The sequence below is a fragment of the Protopterus annectens genome, chromosome 14.part0 (assembly GCF_019279795.1).
Source record: "Protopterus annectens isolate FY-2018-M chromosome 14.part0, PAN1.0, whole genome shotgun sequence".
Taxonomy (NCBI): Eukaryota; Metazoa; Chordata; order Ceratodontiformes; family Protopteridae; genus Protopterus; species Protopterus annectens.
The window spans coordinates 618,323,202-618,339,208 of NC_056748.1; the positions used below are offsets into that span (position 1 = coordinate 618,323,202).

General features: G+C 39.6%; 1 protein-coding gene and 1 non-coding gene across 6 annotated transcripts in view; one reads left to right on the forward strand and one right to left on the reverse strand.

Annotated features, from left to right (window-relative positions):
• The window catches only part of MYPN (myopalladin), a 2,130,465-nt gene that overhangs the window by 2,093,799 nt on the left and 20,659 nt on the right, over positions 1 to 16,007 (reverse strand). The window lies entirely within an intron of this gene.
• LOC122789510 lies at positions 10,299 to 10,400 on the forward strand. Its single transcript, XR_006362829.1, has one exon. It is a non-coding gene; the product is annotated as a U6 spliceosomal RNA (small nuclear RNA).

Below are 16,007 nucleotides of genomic sequence, written 5' to 3' on the forward strand. Positions count from 1 at the left end.
GTGTTTACCTTATAAACACAAGGTTCAGGGTTTGAGTCTCACAAGGGATAACTGGCTAAGCTTAAAATGGCTCGCAAGGGCAGTTAGCCTAGTACTAATCTATGATCCTATGATCCTACTACCTTCAAGGTAAACCAAGATAATTGGATGGGCAGCCTCAGATTCTCCCATTGTCAATCTTGTCTCACCCTCCCTGAGGCTAGAGGGAACTTCTGAATAGAAGTTTTTGACTAGCCTTGTAACGGTCTGCAGACTGATTATCTATTACTTACCTATGAAACTATAAATCTAAATGGTTTTAACAGATATCTGTAATACTCCATACATAGATATAATGACATTCTGGAAGAGCAGAAAAATAAAAGAGTACAGTTCTTATGAAAAAAGACAGAGAGGGGAAAATGAAAGATTATGGAGAGTATCCATAGGTTAATTATACTACTTAAATGGGATGGCATACAGAGGGTTTTCATGATAAAAGACCTATAATTATGACACAGACTGTAGTGAAACTAATAGTAGATAAATAGTAGGAAGTTTATATGTTTACCTGCTATCTAACTGCATATTTAGGGCAAGACAGGTACATTACTCAGGTAAGATTTTCAGATTGGTTTGCAGGAGATATGTTTTTAAGTAAGTCATTATTCTTTGGATAATGTGTTCACTAGAGTGGAACCAGCGGTGTGACTGTGAAATATGAAACAGTTACAATATAATTTTAAAGTTTTCAAACAGTGAGATCTAATTCAGTGCTGGCACACCTGTTAATTCACGGCACATCACTCAACAGACACGCACAGCTGAGTAAATTCTTCATTGTGTTGGAATTGAAGAAGCAAGCATCTTGATCTCCTAAAATGTCTCAGAACTTTGTTTTGTCATTAGTAAAGGCAGTGCTGGTTTATGCTTGATATACTGTTTGTGCCTTCGTGTTCATTTCTGAAACACAAGGAATTTGTCCCATTGGAAAAGCTACTGCTGATTAATTCAGTTCACATTTCATGAAATTAATACCAGTCACTGCACTATTTGGATCAGTGTTTTGTAATTCATTCTTCAGTGAAAAACTGCAAATAGGATCTAAAGATAAACTTTTCAAGAAACCTTTGACACAATGCATTGTCTGGTCTTGAAGTAAATATAACCTAGAACTTGATATATTATTTTTCCTGATCTGCGTCTCTTTTCTGCAATGCAATGCTTAGCAGTGAAAGGATTTTCAGAAACAGAACATTGTTCTTTGTCTCTGTTGCACTCACTGTCTCATTCCCGGCAGCATGTCAGCTGGTAGGTACACCTGCAAGCTTGGTTATAGCACACTGAGCTGATTTACAGATAACGATCTATCGATAATGGTGATCCTACAGTAGTAAAGATAATGCCTAAGTCTGTCAGCCTGAGACAATAATAACTTAGCTTTCTGATTACCTATGCAAGGCAGACAAACATTTTTCTTTCTCTTTCTTCCATCCAACACAGTTTGTAAATAATACCGTGGAAGGTATAGGGTGACAAATTTACAAAGTAAGCAGTGAACTCGCAGCCAAGATAAGCAGCTGAATCAGCTGCTCGCTGTTCCTCTTATTATTAAGCAATGTCAGGGGGAGGGGAGGTACAGGCTTACATAATTACAAAATTAGTACTGATCATGACACCTGTTACTTTATCCTCCATGATATCCTGGTTAAAGTCAAATGTAAATGTGCAAATACTAAATACATACTTCTGAATATGATATATACTGGTTAAAATCTGATGTAAAGCTGCAAATATAACTTATCCACTTCTGAGTTTGATGCTCAAACATAAAAAAATGTTCACATTTATTGAGCGAGGTACGACTGGAGTACATTTCCAACTTGTCATACAGTTGAGAAGACAGTTTACACCACTGCAAGTCTGATTTCTGTTTCAAATGTTCACCCTATACCTGACTCAACAGTTATAAGGATGCTTGCTGCTCTGTTTTGACTTGTCCATCACATTTTGGTGCTGTGTTAAGTTCTGTTACATACTTCAGTTGTTTATCTCCCTAATAGATCACCCAGTATCCTGACTCATTTCTATGCACAGCCTGCCTGCAATTGTGTACTGTGTGCACATCCCTGTCTTTTTCCTAGTTATTAAATTATTGCCTCTAAATATCTAGAACAGATATTACACAACTTGGGGATAGTTAAGAATTCTAACCTCTAACAGCATTTTATTACATGCAATTAATATCTTGTACAGTCTATAGACTACCCTCCAACACATGTAAGGACCTGCATTCTTTAGCATTTAGTAGCCAAAGGTAAGCTGCAGGAGGAAGAGGAAGGTGTGGGAAAGAAAGAGGGTGTAAGAATAGTAGTAGGGGCCGGCAAACAAACATAGACCATGGACAAAGACCAACAGAGAAGGTACTGGCACAAAAGAGAGGAATAAAAGGAGATACACAAGCAGAATGAGGGGAGAACAAATGGTGATGGAGATGAGTGGTCTGCAAACTTGGGAGAAAAGTGAAACACAAAGAAGAGGAACATTGTTAATGGGGATAGGTTAGGGTAGGGTGAAAGCTGACCTTCACACTGCCCAGTTCTGATCCCAACTAGAGGTTAGTCACTTCCATGATTACCCTTCCCACAGAGCCCAGCCATTGGTGGCCCAGGGGACAGGGTCAGACAGCAGTGTGACTCTGCTAGTTGCACAAGGACATTCTCCTAGTGGCCAGTACAGGTGTAAAGCTGCTGGTACACCAGTTCCAAAACCACACCTACCAACTCCTGCCATGTAACCTAGTGTGACCTACCAGCAGTATCCCAAGAATTAGAAATGACACCTAACTCCATTGAATAGATGACACTCCCAAGAAACTGACCACTGGAGGCCACCACAGAAACCTATAAGTCATGCTCTGCTGGATGCTCTTCATCACCTGAAGAATACAGGCCAGGAAGCAGCTGGAGACCCAGCAGAGGGTGACAGGTAAGTTGATGGCAAGATGACAGCTACTGCAATATAATTACAAAGTTGGCTAATGCTCCATAAAATATTATCAAAAATAGAAGGAAATGAACAACATATCAAATAAATGTAAAAGATGGACAGTGAGAAACAGAGACTTTACAGGAGAAAATATTAGCAAGACTATATAATACTATAAGCAATCAAAGAACCAGGGGGAGTAAAATGTTGTTATGTATGCAATGACAATGTAGACAGTAGCTCTGACCTGTCACAAAATGAGTAAAATTGTAAGCAGTGTGCCAAAAGAGGAATGAGGGCATGGGTAGAAGACAGTCCCTCTGTGCTTGTATGTGAGAAGAATAATGCATGCAACTGCAGCAATGATGGAAGGTGGACAGCTCTCATTCAGTGTTGTATGGCCAAAAATCATACAAGAAATTGGCAGAAATTGCCTGCTATAGAGATACTTGCAAGTTGCCAAACCACTTCCCTAAACTTGGGCATCACACAACAGGTGGCAGTCCAATAGTATGATATTTTAATAGCAGCAGTACATGACAGAGTATGCTGCTATGAAGCATGCCCAGGATATGCCAGGTACTACTAGTACTGGCATGGCCCTTTCAAGGGACAGTGCATGCAGTAGGCTGAGCAATCAGACCAACGTATTCTGTATGGATGGCAGATCTTTGACCATGGAGGGAACCAAAGTCATGGATGTGAGATAGACTATAGGGCATACCATGTCAAAGGGACTAGCAGAAGCAGCCCTGTGATCCCTACCCTGGCATTGTGGACATCACGCACAGGCAGGGTAGCCTGCATGCACAGTGATTTTGTGTCAAGGATGTGTAATCCTAGCAGTAGAAGTTACTACTATTAGCAAATATACTAATACACATTTCTGCTGATATACAAACTCTTTGTTGTAAATTCTATGCTGCTATAAGGTTTACAGTATATACTTACCCCTGTGTCTGGACAGTCATACCATACACCTGCAAAAGGTAAGCCTGCTCTCCTCTATATCTCCAGGAGTTCAAAAACATAAAAGAAAAGAGGAATCCTCAAATCACAATCAACCTCTACATAATTCCAAAATTCATAATTGAAATGTAATATATTTTAATTCGAGTCTAAGCCTTGCTACTTTCTACTTGCAGAGATATCTAGACTAATGTCAGGCAATAGCCTCACTATTTCTAATGTCTGAAATTTTATGCAATGAAATTAAATCTTTGTCATTCTATTATTAATTCAACAATACTACCAGTGTTAACTATGCTACACTTTGCTGTATCTTCTTTTTCTTTCGGCTTTTCCCAGTTAGGGGTCACCACACCGGAACAATGGTCTGAAGAACGATCGGCAGTGGAGTTTTACAGTATCGAGTTGCCAGCCTGGTGCCCAACCTTTCACAGAAGGCACTTCCATGCACACACTCACACCTAGGGCCAGTTTAGAGTGTCCAATCCACCTACAGCATGTCTTTGGGGTGTGGGAGGAAAACAGAGCACCTGGAGGAAACCCACACGACCATAGGGAGGACATGCAGACTCCACACAGAAGGCACCCCAGCTGAGAATCAAACCGGAAAACCTCTGGATGTGAGTTGGCAATGCTAACCACTGTACCACCACGGCCACCCCTACACTTTGCTGTATATACCCCTGTAATGTACTCACTCCAAATGTATTCACTTTATGTAATTCCTTGCTGTATATACTCCTGTAGAGTACGCACTCCAAATGTATTCACATTATGTTTTGCCTTGTCATGTATCCAATGTATGTTTTGTTTCCTGTTACTGTTGGAGCTTTTCTCCCCAGGTCTCCACTGAAAATGGGCTCCTGATGGCCCAGTGGACTATCCCAGTAAACAAATGCAAATAAATAAATAAATGTACATGAATGGCTTATCCTGAATTTGACTAAGCAGTTAGTAATACATTATAAGAAATTGAACCTGAAATGACTTCATACTGTAGAGCTCTGGGGCATGTTCCCTAACATCCTCCTCCCACTTGCAAAAATGGTCCGGGTGATGTCTCATCAGGTCATTCTATGGGTGCCTGCACTGCTCACCTGTGGTGGTGATGCCTGTTGCAGCAGTTACAGTCCTGGCAAGGCAGGGCCAGCCATCTGCCTTGTACTGTGGGCCGTCATAAGAGGTCCTCAGCAGTTGCTCCTAGTGGTCTCTGTACATTAAGTGCAGATATATTCTGTTTGAGGGGGTGGACTCCAAAGGCAGTTACATAAACTGAGGTTTGCTAAATATGCAACATTCTGTTCTGGGTCATGGGATGTTTTATGTATGTGTACATCTCTACTTTAGGGCAAGTACATGAGTTGCAAGTGACATACTGAGGGATGATTTACAGTGGGCCTCAGCCTTATGCTATTCTGTATACCTACCAATACCAGAGAGCAGAAACCAGTGGACAATTGCCATGCTGCTACCATATTTAGTGTTTGTTTGAAACTGTTAGACAGTAAAAGCCCAACCTGCATAGAGGTAACACATGTTGCAGACTTTGGCCAATTGGAACATATAGGGTATGGGTGAATACAGCTGTAGCTTTCCACATATGCAGAAGAGGCCATACATGTGATTTTGGGTTAGTCATGCTACATGGCCCATACGTACAGATGCAGTGGCATTAGTCACACTGTCTTGGCAGGTTTTACAGGTACATGCTATACAGTGTGATGTGGCAGAGGCATACTTGTGACTACCTACAGACAGCTGTCTCATAGCAGTAATGTTTTGAGGTGGTCTTAGCTTGTGGGTTGGTCAGGTGTTGCAAGTCTGTGTTCCGTGTGGATTGTGTTTAAAAAATTCTCAAAGCAACTGGAACTTAAGTTTACTGTACCCATTTCCATCCACACACACTTTAATTATCAAGCTGATAGAAGACTACAGTCTAAAAAGCATTTAATGAAGAAGCTGCAGAGCTCTAACATGGACTGTTTCATAGAATGTTCTCCATTAGATTACTGTTGCAGTAGCCTAAAGCTGTATGGGAAATATCCTGCCAAGAATCAGATGTCCAGCCAGTAAACAAATGGTTTTGGGTACCTTCATCAAACACTATACATCCATGGAAGCACAAGGGCATACTGGTATAAAAGGGTAGGTACATGCAACAAAATTCAAGACTTTCTTGCCACTGAAATCTTGAATACACCGCAGCTTTAAGTTTAGCACTCAGTTCATATCTTACCTTTCTGGGTAGATAAAGTTTTCACAAGGGACCTTTCTTTATTTTATCACTGAAAGTTGTTGTATTTTTTCTCTTATGTCTAAAAGAAGGGAAGTGCATTTGTGGTAGACAAATACCATACAAGAATTCCCATACGGCCTGTGTCTTCTGTCTAAGTAAGTCACACAATGTCATTTATGGGATATTTGCCTCCGTAGAGCATTCATAGTACATTTACTACCCTTAACCTTTTTTTGGAAAACTGACACCTTATCGCCCTTGCCCAGTCTTCCACGGGTATTAGCTCCTGTTTTTCAGATGTCCTCCTTCAGGCAGAGAAAAAGAAGAAATCTGCAAAAAACGGTACCAAAGGAACTCTTCCTTCAACTTTGCGTTCCTGTTCTAGGACAGATGAATCTGACAAGAAAGTCATGGAGCCTTTAGACCATCAGTGTGATCTTTCCAACTTGTCTAGTGTTGCTCCATCAGAAGTTGCTATGGTTTAGGAGTCAGGCATGTCCACTAAGACTGGATATCAGGCATCTGCTAAGAAGAGAGAACACCATTTTCTTTTGCCTGAAAATGATGAACGGTATACCTCATGTTTTAGTAAGTGAGGAGGTAGCAGTCTCATTCATGGTGGTCCAGACATCTGATACTTTCAAAACAATTAAACGGGATACTCCCAAGAAAAAAAAAAATCTCAAAAATCCAACCATCTTTCTCTTTGTCTTCCAATCCAGGTAGTGTCAAGGGGTCCCAAGATGAATAGTACAGTTTTGCTAAAGCCTTTTTAGGACACTTAAGGAGAATAATTACAATTATACAGAATATCATATTTACAAAGTAGTAGAAAATATTTTAAGGACTACACCAGTATGGGAATGGAGAAAGGAGATTTTAACAATATGGATGACTGCGAGTAAGGGCATAGAAAATAGGTAAGAGGGAGCTGGAACTTATTGTAGAAAATCATCAAAGGAGGCAAGGTATTGGGAGATAATAACTAGGCAGGGAAAAGTCATATAGTGGGATAAGGCCAAGCAGACATTTGAACTGCAGGATGGAGACTGCGCTCCCTACCAGCGATTGATAACAATATACAGGCATAGAGAAAGGGATACAGAAATGTTAAATGAAATACCAGCTCTGGTTGAGTTTATAGTTGACTCTAGAACAGAAGCTGCAGTAAAAATGGATAATTATTTGAGCATATAAAATAATTCGTTTAAGCTATAAGAATTAATCAGAAGAGGTTAGAAAAGAGTGGGAAATACAAATGGAAAAGCAATGAAACAATGGGAGGATATCTGTATGGCTCTCAAGAATGCAATGAAATCTAGACAGTTTATGATTTTTACACAGAAGTGTTTGTATAGATATTTTTTATAATCCCAAGTACATTTCAGACAATTTTTGCACTGATAGACAGCAGTTGCTGGATGTGTGATGGGAAAGACAGGGGTACCTGGGAATATGTTTTTTTAGGAGCATCATGAGTTGATAGAGTTTAGAAATCACTTACAGGGAGGAGAAGATTATTTTAACGAAGGAAACAATTCTTTTGATCTGGGATATATAAACTGAATTGCCTAGATACAGTAAGGGTCTACTATGTTTAATGCTGTTGGCTGCCAAAAAAAGCAATTACTAAGAAATGGAAATCAAAAGCAAAACCAGCTGTAGCACAATTACAGAATATTATAAAGCAGATAAAAGAACTGGGTTAGTCTCTTTAGAAAAGGGAAGGAGCAAACTAAATAGAAATAAATGGAATCTATGTACATACAAAATAATGTTTATGAGGAAGAGGGATGTTTCAGGGTCTGTGTAATGTCTTTGTTAAAAAACCCATTCATTTTCCTTCCCATTCATTAACATTATGCATGCCTGTCAGCTTTTTTCAGTTTCTTTGGTATACACCTTCTCAATCATTCCCCAAATATGTCAGAATCCCACTGCTCCTACGCTTGATCCCATACTACTGCTATTAAACCCAATCTTAGTTATCATTTGCAAAAGAGAAACATTACTGTTCGTCCTGTGCATCAGCTTTTCTTAGCCATGTGACTTATAGGTTCATAAGTAGGTACTAAGCTATCTGCCCGAAGGCATTTATAAGCCTAGCCAGAATGTGTTGGCTTTTGTCACGCCCTTAGATTAGTTCCCTGTGCCTCTGTCCAGCACAGCCACTGAAGTGATCCCCGGGGTAAACTTTCTGTTTCCAACTCACTCGTCAAGGTTTCTCTTGAAGAGTGTTAGAGAGGAGCTCTGCTTAATGTAGATTGGAATCTTGTTCCAAAACATGGGAAGTCTCTGGGACAGGAATCTATCCCTCTAGCATGTCCTATTTATTGTTATGGTGAGGTGAAGATCCCTAGAGCGTGTGGCTCGAGGAGATGAGGTTTTCTTTCGGTGGAGCATGTCCATTAATTCTGGGTTGGACATGGCCTTGTATGTCAGGCAGAGATTACCTCTGAATAGGCAGGTGGTATGCAACTGAGTACAGCTGGAGTTTCTGCAGTTGAGCTCCATAGAGCATCTGTTTGAGGCCAGTAATCCTCTTGGTGAGGTACTTCTGTGGTCTTTCCAGCTGTTATAGAGGCATATCATTATTTTTAGGTTTTGACAGACAAGGGACACAATTTGCTAGGCACTTTTACTGACAATTCCTAGACTGAACTCTTTATCTTTAGCAGTAAAACATACCTAAATCACATTGGTAATAATCTTATTATGTGGTGTTAAAACATACCTAAAGCACGTTGCTAATAATCTTATTGTGTGGTGTTAAAATATATCAAAAGCATGGTGCTAATAATCACACTGTTTGGTATTGAGACATACATTTTCTAAATCTGGTCTCCATCCATATGAGCCACAATATTTTACTCTTGGAGAGAGATATATTACCCATCCCTAATCCTGTTCTGCCAGCTTTGCAATCCGGGCACCTTCAGGGTCTATTGAAATTACACCTAAGTGTATGAAGCTTCAGTCTGAAAATATATGAAATCTATTGCTAGGTGGTCCAATGCATACCTTCTGTGTTGCAGTGATGGCAAACAGTCTTGTTTTGATTCCAACATTATAATACATGTTTGTAGTCAAAGTAAGAAACGAATGTCCTTGCATTTTAAATCATCCTTTCAGGTTTGGCCTTTGCTTCTGCAACCCCTAAGGACTTAGCATACAATATGCTACTTGTATCAGTGTTTATTAAGATTACCTGACTATTTCCTCACCTTGGAGTCCTTAGAACTAATGTCTTGCCTCACTAGGTGTGTCATTATACAGCAAAGTCTTGTTTTTTGGACATTTTGTCATCACATTAGATGTCTCACTTTTCTGTCATCTTCTTTCAGACTTATTCTTCATAACCTTCAAAACTATTTATTTTCCTGTTATATTTGAACCTTGATTACGTTAAAAGACCTTACTGGACTGAATCAGTATCTGTAACCCAGACTGCAGGTACTTCAAATATAACTCACCAGTCTTATCCAGTTCAAACCCCTAGATTATATCTGGGAGTACTTATCTGAATATTCTTTCTTGTTTTTTAATATGTACACTTACCTGAGAATGTTGGTAAAATAGACTAGCCACACTCAGACTATAAGATCCTTCCCTGTGACGTATGACACTCTCAATGATTTTTGTTTATTTTATTGATGTAGTTAATAAACATGACCCACTTTGCTCACTTAGAATATAATAGTAATGTTTCAGATTGCTCACAATTGTGATGAAATACATTAAGCATCAGTATATTCACACCTGGAAAAACTACAGTTTAACAGCCTTCCATACCAGTAACATTACCTACCCCGGTGTAGCGGGGTTAACTTCAACATTGTCAAATTTCTTGCTTGCCATACTCAAAAGACATTTTGGGTCAGTATTTGACAGAATATGCATGGTCTGCTTAGGCAGTTAGTGCATATTGGTTTTATTTAGTGTTCAAGCAGAAACCTTGCAGTGTGTAGGGTGCGAAGTTCACTCCATGAAATATGTTATGCATCTAGTTCACTAATAAAATTTGAACTTTAAAATACTTACTACAAAATAATAAAATAGTAGGTAGTCCACAGTTGAGTTAAAAATGTAATATCCTTTATTGAAACACACAAACAAGTGATCCTAGTTACTTTAACAGCATATAAACTAAATTGGAATTATACAGAGAATATTACAATGGACCCTGCTCAAGGATGACACACAAATTCATGAAGAGTTCCACTTTGAGGGATACCATGGGTTTTCTGAGACTTCAAGGGAACCATGGATTTTCTGAGACTTCGAGAAATACCACAGATTTTCTGAGACTTTGAGGTATATCACAGATATTTCTTTTTATTTACAGTTCATTTCATTTCTTAGTAACTGGGTAAGTGGTCAGATCCTACTAATGTACTTTTAACCCCAGCTCACAAAAATACACAAAACACAGAAATCATATAGAGGACATGGAGTATAACCAAGGAAGGCATCCGATAAAAGATGTTATGTAGTAGTAAATAAAATAATTGTAGTACGTGTAGATGAGAACTTAAAAGTATGCTGCCCCAACAAAAAAAAAAAAAGAGAAAAATCATTGGATCAGCATTTTGTAACAACACATTTGAATGAATATAGGTAGTCTCAGGGCTAGCTGAACATAGTAGGACAAAGTATTCATAGTGTGGGACCAAATGTACTAAAACTTTCATCTCTTGAAAGTTCTTTCTATAAGGCACTGTAAAGACTGAGGGGCAGGAAATTATTGATAGGACAGTTAATGCAAGTTGAATAGCATAAAGTTAATGTACAAGATAGTGAAGGAGCTCAGATATATGAGAACGCATTTAAGAGAACAAGTATAATAAACATGATGCAAGTAGATTAAGAGAATATTTCCAGGGATTCAAAAGGGGTTAGCATGATGAGGAAGCCTCATCTTGGCAGTGTTTCACATTGCACAGAGTCTTTCCAGTTCTTAGACTACTCTACTGCTGAGGGAGCCTTAGCACGAAGACTGGCCTTGTGCTAATTAGCCATGTGCTCTTCACCAGAAATGTCCATGGCTACCATTTTGTTAGCCTAGCAACTGAGAGGATCTCTCAGCCAAGTAAAAATTTACTCTAGGGAAAAAAATGATCACTGTAAAAAAAACAGCAGTCACTCATTGAGTCTATATTGAATGTTTGAACATTCAGAATTTCGAGTCTCATATGGTCGACAGAATATGATCGGATTTATGAATGTTCGAACATTGTAACAGAGATCTCCGTACAGTGCAGAATGAGAAGATTTCCCTTTTCTGCACTGTAGTGCGATCTCAGAGTTGGTATATTTAAAGAGTGGGGGATGGGGGTGCAGGGAGGGCTTGCCCTCCCTGCTTAAAACATTTAGGTAGGTGTTTTGTGTAGTTTATTTTTTTCTATTAGATATTCGAACTTTTGGAAGTTCGATCATATGGTGTCGACCATATGACAGTCAAACTTTCAAGCATTCAATTATCTAATATAGACCCCACTAATTCACTCTTACTATAGCACTCACAGCGCAGGTAAATCCAGCAAAGATGTAGGGATGACAGTGTGTGTGTGTGTGTGTGTGTGTGTGTGTGTGTGTGTGTGTGTGTGTGTGTGTGTGTGTGTGTGTGTGTGTGTGTGAGACTGTGTAGACGTATGCATATCTGTAGGGGTACAAAAGAAGTCTGAGTGAATTTGTATTTATATATATGTGTGTGTGTGTGTTTTATTGTTTGTGTGGCTGCATTATGCTAAATAGGGGATTACAAGCCTGGATGTGTGTGTGTGTGTGTGTGTGTGTGTGTGTGTGTGTGTGTGTGTGTGTGTGTGTGTGTGTGTGTCTGTGTGCGTGTGTGTGTGTTGTACTGTGTATATGGGTCTACCTCGACCCAATGAAATGACATTTCAGCGAAATGTAATTAGGCGAGCTGTATTTCACGAAAGTGCATTTTTGCCAAAATGCACTTTCGCGAAAAGGCACCTATGTGAACAGCAATGAGGGCTGTTGCTTCGATCGCAGCACAGTGGGGATAAGAGAATATTTCTTTTTCACTTCTGTAGTGCGATCTCGTAGTGAGAATATAAAAATAGCGGAGGTGGGGGGGTGCAGGGGGGCTTGCCCCCTGCATAAATATGGTTAGTGCTGTGTTTTTTTTATTTATTTATTTTTTTCACGAAAGTGCATTTCAGCAAAAGTGCACTTTCATGAAAAACAGCTCACCTTTCTACATTTTTGTTGAAATTAAATTTTGATGGGTCCAAGTAGCCATTTGAAATGTCAGGACCCATTAGAGTGAGTCATGGAATACGGAGACAGAATGGCTGAAAGATCAGACTGAAATACATTAAATCTGATATGCCATTTCTCTGAATATTCCCTTTCCTCCAAAGTTTGGCGATGTTGGAGTTGGTAGGTGGTTCTAGGGGTATGGGAGGCTTGCTACCCAAATGGAGGTGCAGGGGTCTTTTGAGATTCACTCTTCCCATGTGTTTTCAGTTTTTTTTTTCAGTTTGTCAGCACATGGCATTTCAAGTGATGACATTTCAGTAGGAAACCATGTATACTGGTGTATGGGTATGCATTTCTATCAGTGTGAGCAAGTGTGGGGAGGGACTCATTTGCAGGTGACTGGATATGAGTGGGTGGGGTTCCTATTAGAAGACCGAAGATGCATTCTTTTGAATGCGTCTTGGTTGAACATAAAAGACTTGTTGTTTTTCTTTCGGCTTTTCCTGGTTAGGGGTCATCACAGCGGAACTCCAGTCTGCTAATGATTGGCAGTCGATTTTTATGGTGCCGAGGTGCCAGCCCGACGACCAACCTTCAACGAAGGCGTGCCCATTCACGCATGTCTTTTGAATGCTGCTCGACCACAGGGAGGACATGCAGACTCCACACAGAAGGTGCTCCAGATGAGAATCGAATGGGAGAACCTCTTGCTGTGAGGCAACAATGCTACCGCTGCATAAAAGACCAAAAAGGCAAAATATTGAAGCGGCTTTTAAATGAATTCTTTCCCTGGGAAAGAATTTGCTTTGCCGCTTTGGTTCTTTGCCATTTTCGGCACTGTAGTGCAGTCTCAGAGTTGGTATATTTAAGTAGGGGGGTGTGGGGGTGAAGTCCCCCACTTAATGTAATGTTTAAAGCGTTTTCTATTTTCTTTTTTTTGTTGGAACAGCAATTTTTTTTCCCTTGGAAAAAAATCTCTGTTCTGATAATTCGACATTGTAAGTTTTCGCTTACATAGGGTCGATTAATCACTGTTCACTTTTTTAAGCATTCGGTGATCTAATATAGACCCGAGTGGGTGTGTCAGGGAGTGTGTGTTTGTGTAAGTTTGTATGTGAGGGACTGCTTTGAAAAAGTCACAAAGGGTGTGGGTGTCTGAATGTATATGTGCATAAAAGTAGGGAGTAGGTAACATTATGCATCTACTGCTATAGAGAACACAAGTAAAGTCAGATACGACCGCTCACCGTTTGATTCGGAGACATGATAATGAGCCACTAATGAGGTCTTTCTAATTGTAACTATACCATGTTTCTGAATAATAATTTCTGGCAGTTGCACACTTGACCAACCCATGCTACACAGTTAGCTCTGGCAGATAGAAATTCTCTGAATCCCAAGGATTGCCTTTCTTTTTTTCTGATGATAACACAGTGGTGTTCCATGAAAGTAGACAAATGCTTCATATTTGTTAGTGATAGTGATATTGTTTTTCTGAGAATGTTGTCATGTTTAAGGGCTTAACTTTTTGAGGCATATAGTAATAAGCTACAAAAAAAGGAGGTGCAAGTGGTAGGGGAAGTGGGAGATATCCCTCACACAAACAAAAAGGATGTGATTTTTTTTGTTGTTGTTGTTTTTGAGTGGTTCAGCTAATGACCTGATGCTGTTTAAGATCCCTCCCTCCCACCATACCTCTCAACCTCTTAGTGCAAGAAATCTGGCAAAGCCTGACGTAATGGCAGTATTTCAATCCCTAGATCATCACACTGATTTTCCAGAAAACCACACTTTTTATGAGGATCAGACCAAAAATATTAGGCAAAAATCTGGACAGTTGAGAAGCATGCCTGCCACCACAGTGATGACTAAGAAGAAGATACTGCTGCTTTCATGACAGTTTCTCTTTGTACCTCATGTTTGCTAGATGCATCAATTCCCATCCAAATCAAATGCAATGTCAGCTTTGTGAACAAACCACTATGATAGAATCCTACCATTAACAGCTACATAACAAAAGGAAGAAACTTATTATCCAAAGCAGCAGACTGAACACCTCAAGCTTCAAAAGTAAACTTAGGAGGCTGGACAAGGAGCTAAGAAGAAAAATTAAACTTTCAATGAGTAATTATAAACTGAAAATCACCACCTCATGTTAGAAATGTTGGAAGCAATACCCAACACCACACTTGAACTAATGATACATAATAACAATATATTAGAAAATCAACTTTTCGGAAGGTCAGACTTCATATGGTTGAGACCATATGATCAACTTTCCAAAAAGTCAAATAGTCCACCCCCCAACACCTCCTGCATATTTAATATGCCAACTCTGAGATCTCAATACAGTGGGAAAAAGGACAAATTCCTTGATCCCTACTGTGTCTTGCTCTCAGTACAAACACTTCAACTTTTTGAAAAGTCAATCATATGGTCTCAACCATATGAAGTTTGACTTCATGAAAAGTCAGTCTTCTAATACAAACCCCAACAGCACATACTGAAGCCATGAGGACATAGCCCATTTACTGGCAGATAAATTTAGTTCAAATTTTATCTCCTGTCTCCCCCAAGCTATTCTCCACATACCATCATGTCTGCATCTCCCCTAAGATCTCCTTGGAGCAGGCCCTGAGGGTGCTCTCCAATACCAAGAATTCTTGTTCCATGAGTCCAGACAATGTGCCAAGCTGATTTATTGCTGCCCACCAAGAACAGCCTTATTTACTCACTACTAAATGTGTTTAATCTCAGAATCTCAATTAGCTACATGTTGGAGGCATGTAGAACATCTGTGGTCATCCCACTGCACAAACGTGGATTGACCACTGATCCCAACTACTATGGTCCAACAAGTCTAAACATTCGTATTTGCAAAGCAACGGAGCACATCTTTATGTAATTTATAAATGACAACAGGAGCCCAGAATTCCTGGACCCAAACCAGTTTGGGTTTGTAAAAGGTAGATCCTGCCTTAAATGAAGGCACATCAGTGCACACCACTTACCTCAGCCTTTGGTACTACCCCATTTTGTGGAACTATCAGCAAACTAATCATACTAAATATAAATACTTATGTAACCTACTGGATAGCCAACTGACTGACTCACTCACAGAACCCACTCTATCAGTACAAGAGGGCATGCTCTCATCTAAAATCTTCATTACTAGTGGGACCTCCAAAGATCTGTTCGGTGGCCACTTCTCTTCATTATTTACTTCTCTTATGTCATTATATTCATGATATTCATATAGATCGTGCAGTTATACCAGTAGTGCCTGATTCAAATAAAGCACTGACTGATTTACAGAAAAGAATCAAAAATCTACCTGCAGAAAATGGGTGTTATTCAGAATCTGATAAATCATGGATCTGTGGCTGTCCAAATTTGGAGATGATTACAAACTTGGAGCTATGATAAACTCTAGAGTGGACTCACAGATCCTCCAGGACACCCTAAGACATACAAACAAATGGTGCAGGACCATGTTCTAAAGCTAAATGTCAAGAAATATAATGCTGCATCCTCTGTGAAACATGAGTACCCATGCATCTACCACATATATGGCACCCCATTAAAACTGTCCAGGGCACTTTTGTAGACA